This window comes from Humulus lupulus, chromosome 5 (assembly GCF_963169125.1).
Source record: "Humulus lupulus chromosome 5, drHumLupu1.1, whole genome shotgun sequence".
In the NCBI taxonomy this organism is placed as follows: Eukaryota; Viridiplantae; Streptophyta; class Magnoliopsida; order Rosales; family Cannabaceae; genus Humulus; species Humulus lupulus.
Window position 1 is genome coordinate 191,743,414 of NC_084797.1, and position 7,007 is coordinate 191,750,420.

The window sequence follows — 7,007 nt, forward strand, 5'->3', positions numbered from 1 at the left end:
TCCTAAAAGGACCCCTTATCAGGAGGATCCTAAAAGGACCCCTTATATCAGGTGGATCCTAAAAGGGCCCCTTATATCAGAATCCTAAAAGGACCACCCCTTATAAAAAATGAAGAAGACCTTGTAAGGCATCGCTTGAGTTCACAAGGATTAGCTACCCTTCTGAACATCAAAAAGGTCAAAAGGTCCTACAAGAAAAGCATCCTAATAAGATTAAACGCTTCCATAAGAGGAAGTGCCTCAGGAGAAGCACCCACCAATAAGCCTAGAGTGGCCACCAAGCCGTCTAGCCAAAAAGTGTCCTAAAAGAGACCCTTGCAAAAATATTACTATGAATAATGACGAGAAGGACACTTCTCGCAAGAAATAATAAGAGCGTGCAAAAATATATAAAAGGATAACTAGAACCCAAAGGGTAAATATATCCTTATAGATACAATCAATGGGCACCAAAGATGGACCTATTGAACCCCTTCGCATGGGCTCCAAAGGACCTCAAGCTTGATAAATAAAAAAGAGAACCTATCGAACCCCATTGTGAGGGCTCAAAAGGACCTCAAACATAGAGGAATAAAGATGAATGATCACATATGTATATATATATATAAAATAAAAGATTTTTTATAATGTAACAGGACTCAGATAAATTACAAGCAAAATAAGGCTCAAATGAGCATACAACCACATTGGACTAAATGGCAAAAATCGCAGAATGATAATCTCAAGGCCTCCTACCGTAGGCTTTCCACTAAGCCGCCCTGGCAACGGCGTGCTCACCAAAGGAGGAAAAATCAAAGTTAGGATTTTGCCTCCATACTCCGTAGAGGGCGCGCTCTATAGATCTATACTCAATATCAGCCTTATTCGCCTCTAAGGAAGTGACCCTCCCTTACAACGTTGCGATGGTAGCCTTAGCACCCTCAAGGTTGGCCTCTAAGCAAGTGACCTTCTCTGCAGCATCACAACCTTGGAAATCTCCCTCTTCTTCTTTTTTGATGATGAAGAGGCCTTCGCCAGGGCCTTCTCAAGCTCAATTTTGGTTTTAGCAAGTTCCCTCTCGATCCCCTGGACCTGGACCGTTAGACGGTCCTTTTCAGCATTCGATGCGGAGAGGTCCTAAGCCAAGTCGGCAAATAGTTGAGCCACTCTATAAGTCTGCACAAGAAAACTAACAATAACAATGATAAGCAACAAAAAAAAAAGAGAAAAGGGGTAAGGCTGATATAAGATGCACGAACTCACTCAAGTGGCGGAGCGCACAAGAGTCTCCTCAAGCTCTGACATGGAGAAACTCCCAAGACCTCTCCAATCAGCCTCAGGAAGATCTGTGGCGACTTGGACATACCGTTGCCCATAAGAGGTCACCATGCGGCCCACCCAAGGCACCTCCTCTGAGCCAAGGGCGCCTGGCTGGGTAGGGTCAGATGATCCACTCGTCGAAAGAGGAGGGGGCATAGGAAGATCAAAAAAATCAGCCCTTGATGGACCAGGATTCAGGGAAGGCCGAGGGAAAGCATCGAAGTCCTTAGAGTAGGGATAGACAAAGCCCCTCGGCATGGACTGTTGATCGTGGGAGTGGGAGGCCATGTCATGGTCTGTAGGGGCTAGAGGAGGGCACCCCCTGGGAGACAGAGATGATCGATGGGGTTGATCATGTCCTGTGGAGACCCCATCTGGCACACACTATGCCTCACCCCCATCCGAGTGAGGTTCAGCCAAAACAACCTTTTTCTTTCGTTCAGAAATATGCCATAGCAACCCAGGCTCTGAAACTGCGGATAGGTTGTAACAGTTGAGGTTGGTCACGGTGAAGAGACGGACAACCATTTTCTCGGCAGGTTCAGCGTCGATAAGTTTACTCACCGCCTCCGACTCGGAAACGCTGGGAACGATAAAGTTTTCTGCACAATCAACACAATTGCCAATATGAACGTAAGTTCCAAAATAGTCAGTTAAAAAAAAACTTGAAGTATTTACAAGGAGTCGAGCGAAAGTGCTCACGAACAGAAATAGGACCTTTCACAAAGAAGAAGTCCTGCTTCTAGGTCCCTGGGTTGGACACAGAACCCTCTATCAAGGAGACGGTAGAATTGGCTTTCTGCAGGAAATAAAAGCCTTTGGATCTAGGGATGGGCATGAGGTTGTACATGTAATGCACCTCCTGGGACGAGGGAGCACGTCCGTTATGCTCCATATACGCCATAAAGAGGCAGCTTAAAGTTAGCCAGCTTTTGGGTGACAACTGGAATGGAGCAACTACCGAAATGGTTGAGAACCGTGACAAAAAACAGGTGTAATGGGATTGTACCACCCGCCTTTAAGATGTGCTCACTCATGGCCACAAAGCCCTGAGTAGGGTTGTCAGCTCGACACTTGTTTGAAGGAACATACAGCTTGTACTCTGGGCTAACACGGTATATCTCTGCTAATTCTAGCAATTTGTTCTCACATACGTGGGACACCAGAGAATATGCCAACAGGGGACCAGATTCTGGTTGCTCATGGGCCACTTGTCTTCGTACTCTCTTCGACATATCTGCAAAACCAAAAGAAAAAGGTGAGGCAGAAACAGGGCACTTTACCCTCCATTTTTTCTTCCTAGCAAGGGTCTTCCATCGAGGCATCGAGTGTGAAAGCGCTAAGCAAGGGTAGACCGAGAACAAGGGTTGAGGAGAAGACGAGATGGCCCCATGACAGTCATTAGGGGAAAACAAGGTAGGAGGCTCAGGTGGGAGATTTCCCTCCATAAACTCCAACTCCATCTACAAATCTAAAAGGGTCACCCTAAGGTTCGCTATATGGTCGTTAAGGTCAAGGGGGAAAGATACTCCGTCTCCCCTCAGAACTAAGTCTATTTCGCTCTCTACCACCCAGATTTTACATCTAAGTTCAACCATGTGCTCAAGATGACGAATACGGGCCTGCCTCAAGGTGTCGTAGTCTTGGTGAGGGTTGTCTTCAGAGGACTCTGAGTCTGAAGATAAGTCTACAAACTCGACCCCCAAAGGAACACCAGATGATCCTTCACATGCCATGGGACCTCGTCTTGTAAGTAAATAGGTTTCACGTATAAATGAGGGGATTTATACAAAACACAAAGGAATGGGCTCAAAACCTCTAGGCACAAGCGCTCTAAATGACCAACTATGGGGTATGAATGAGGGCATGCAACAGGGTTAACTCACGACGAGCTCAGGCCAAAGTGCCCCATCCCGAGTGGTGCTAATTTAGACCCAATAAACATAAGGGAGAAAGAAAGTATACCTCAAGCAAGTAAAATTGGGCGTTGTCTTGGTCAAAAGGAGGTCAAGGGCAGAAAGCACCGTCACGGTCGAAGAGAAGCAAGTGGTCAAAAGTACGTGTTCGCAAAAACAAAGGAAAAGGGTGTTTTAGTCCTCAAGTACCTGCATGGATATAGACATACAAGAAATGAACTCAAATAAAAAAAAGGGGGGGGGGGGTAGCAAAAGTGAGGTTGTGGGGGATCGAACCCTGTACCTCTTGATATGAGTAAAGACTCAAAATCCGCTAAGCTAATGAGGTGAAGTGTAAATAATGGACTAGACATGAAGGCTTATTTATAGGAGCCGCAGGCTCATCTTAACCATCGAACCTAAAGACTGATCAATGGCCAAGAAGGGAGCTTGGCATCTAGATTGGGATCCATGAAGCAAAACGATAGACTCACGATCAATCTCAAGAAATCACAAGAATCACCACTAACACCACCCATGCTATCAAGACACCATATCAAAAAGTCTACCAGAATGTTTGAAGGCCATCTCCTAGACTGGGGGGCAAGTGTGGATGCTCAAAATTCCATGCTTGTAAAAGGTGCAAAGCACACGCTAAGGTCCCATAAATGCCTAAATACATGCCTGTACAGGGAGGCCCTCGGGCCACCATCGTCTTGCGGAGAGGCACATGATGCTAACCTCAGCATGCCTAGCACCCATGCACCTCGGCAGGACCATCGTCTCACGCCTCGTGAGACACGCACCTACCTCCCCTTGGTGCACCTAGCGAAGCCATGCCTTGCGAAACACGCACCTGCCGCCTTTTGGCGCACCCAGGGAAGCCATGCCCGCGAGACGCGCACCTGCTTCCTCTCGGTGCACCCAACGAAGCCACGCCTCGCGAGACCACTATCCCGCACCTAACGACTCTCGAGAATGGGCGTCTCGCATGCCCTGTGCCTACCCAGATGGCCGAGTGCGAGACCGCTGTCTCCCACCTAATGCCTGGCGAGAAAGGACGTCTCGCATGCCCCATGCCTGCCCAGATGGCTGAGAGCGAGATCGTTGTCTCGCACCTAATGCCTCACGAGAAGGGGCATTGCAAGAGATGGCCAGATGGGCGAGGGGCCTTGCCTCGCCTCGCCACAGCTATGCCACTAAAGCCTCGCGAGAGACGGCCTTGCCTCACCACAACCGCACCTCGTGAAAGGAGGCATCTCATGCCTAAGGGTGGCATGCCTCGCGAAGCATGCCTAGCGCACATGGGGAGGGCATCTCATGCCCAGGAGGAGTGCACCTTACATAGCCTCGTGCGTAAGACCCTGTGAGACGGCTTCGCACCCAAGCTCACCCACGAGTTTGCCTTGTGCTTGAGCACCCCGCATGACCTCTCACACCTCGCCCTTTTAATCCAACAAACAAAGCTTACCTCCCGTATGTATCCTGTCCAGTCAATAAGCAATCCGATGCTTAGATAGGCATAAAGGGGCTAGATCAACATGCACATCTTCAGAAGGTGAAAGCATCCAATAGGTGCAGGGTACACATATGAGTACAAAATGTGCGTATCAATCAAGAGGCGTCTGAATACAAGGATAACATCCACGCCAGACAAGTAGTGGTCGTACAAGTGAGGTACCTGTTACAATCCTCACCAATCCATCTCTGACACTCGTACTAGGCGGGTAGTGGAGGCACCATCGCGTACTAAAGTGGAGGTGCTCCAACAGACTCTGACCATGTACTGAAGTCGACACCACTTCACCTAATACCACTATCCTGGTACCGTACTTGTGTACAATCTGGTCCCCTGGACCACAATATATCAGGGGCCATTAGAGCCCACTATAAAGGGAGCCCCACTTCAACATTGAAGGGGGTTGGAAAAAACATTGTAGCTTGAGACAACAAAGGAATACAAGTTCTGCTCCCCATTTTTCTTCTGCAACTATTTCTAAGTTTCTAAGTTTTCTAATTATATTGTGGAAGTTATCCATTGATAAGCAATAGACTTTGATTTTTCTAACTTAACTTCGTTGACGAGTTCTCACCGTCAACAGATGGTTTTGCGAAATTTTTGCTTCAGCAAATAGGGAGCAAAAATTTCTGAAAAAACGGAGGGGTTACGTCAAATTTTGGTTGCTGAAACAAAACTTAGGAAAAATGGTGGCAATTTGGGCAGGCACAAGTCAAGGGTGTGGTTTGTTCAAAAAAAAAAATACACATATATATACAAAAAAATATATATAGTAATATATATAAATATATATACATTAATATATATTATATAAATACTTATATATTACTAAATCTAGATATTATATATATAGCCATAAAATAATCCCTATATGTAAGAAAAAAAATACCCATGAACCCGAGTCCCCTATTCCCATTCAGTAGCCTACATCGCATCAGCCCTCCTCCATAGCCGCCATCATCTCCTCCCTTCATCCCTGACCCTCACAAGCCACCATATCCAGATCTAGCCATAGTCCCCTGCTGCCCAACACCATCGACCTCCGTTCTCCGAGAACCTAGGAGCCATTTGCCCTGTACCCAGGCACGACCCCGCACCACTCCCAAGCATGGCTATCACTCGTGCACCACCCCACAAAGGTGCGATTCTGACTGCGCCCAGCCTCCTGAGGCGAATGTTTCTGTCAGCCGAGAGCTCATCACCCATCCTTGACGCGACCCACAAACTCCTCTCGCATGATCTGAAGCACTCAGATGCCACCCCAAGTATTTGAGCCCAAGCATCACACCCTCAACTCCCTCGTCTAAAGCCCCTCAGTGGCCAAGCATCTCGAAGAAAGAGCCTAGAACTAATCAGACCGAGTCCATGAGCACCTCAGCCAGTGCCATGTGTCAGTAAAGCCAGCACCATGTCGGTCTAGTAGTTCCACTTTGGGTATTGTCTTCTTTGCTCCTGCTTATTGAGTATGAATATTTGTGAGAATTGGAATCTTTGCTAGAGAACATTTGATTTTGGGGAACGCTATTGGAAATTTTTTTGCCAGTATTGTTCGGGTGCTTGTTATACTACTCTGTTACCTTGTTGTTGTGATTCCTAACTTGTGATATATCTGCTCCCTTTTTTACCACTATGGCTACCAAAACAAGAGCTCAAAGAAGGAAATCCAAACCACCATCTACCCGACCACCAACCAAAAAGATTACCAAGGTCCCAACCTCTGCTGCACTACCTTTACCTTCCCTAGTCACTGTAAATGACCCTACTCCTACCATCACCAAGCCAAAAACTAAGACAACACCCACCATACAAAAATCCAGAAGGCCAGCAAAACCCGCATCAGCCGCACCTCGCCTTCCGTGAGCTCTGCCCTTCTACAAGAAAACTGATCCTGTCATGCCTAGAAATCCCTGAGAGAATCCAACCCAGAAAGCGAGAATCCCAGGAGCTCCATGAGCATAATCGAGAAATCTCCATCTGCAACTAGCTGCGCCTCACCCAAGTACCGAGTGACCTAGGTGCACATCCTTTAAGCAGAGCCTACATATTCATTGAATGAGAATTTCTAAACTCTACTTCCCAATTTGATTTTGTTTATGTTTGTTTCTTTGTATTCTCTATTTTAGATGTAGTTCTTGCCTACTGACAATTTTGTATTGTGTTATACTTTGGTCTCAATTGTTGATAATGAATTTTGTGTTTTGTGTACTAGGTGCTCTGTGTTTTACTTAGTTAGTTATGTTTCTTTGGTCATTTTTGTGCAGTGAGCACCAAAATTTGAGTCATTTGCCTTGTGT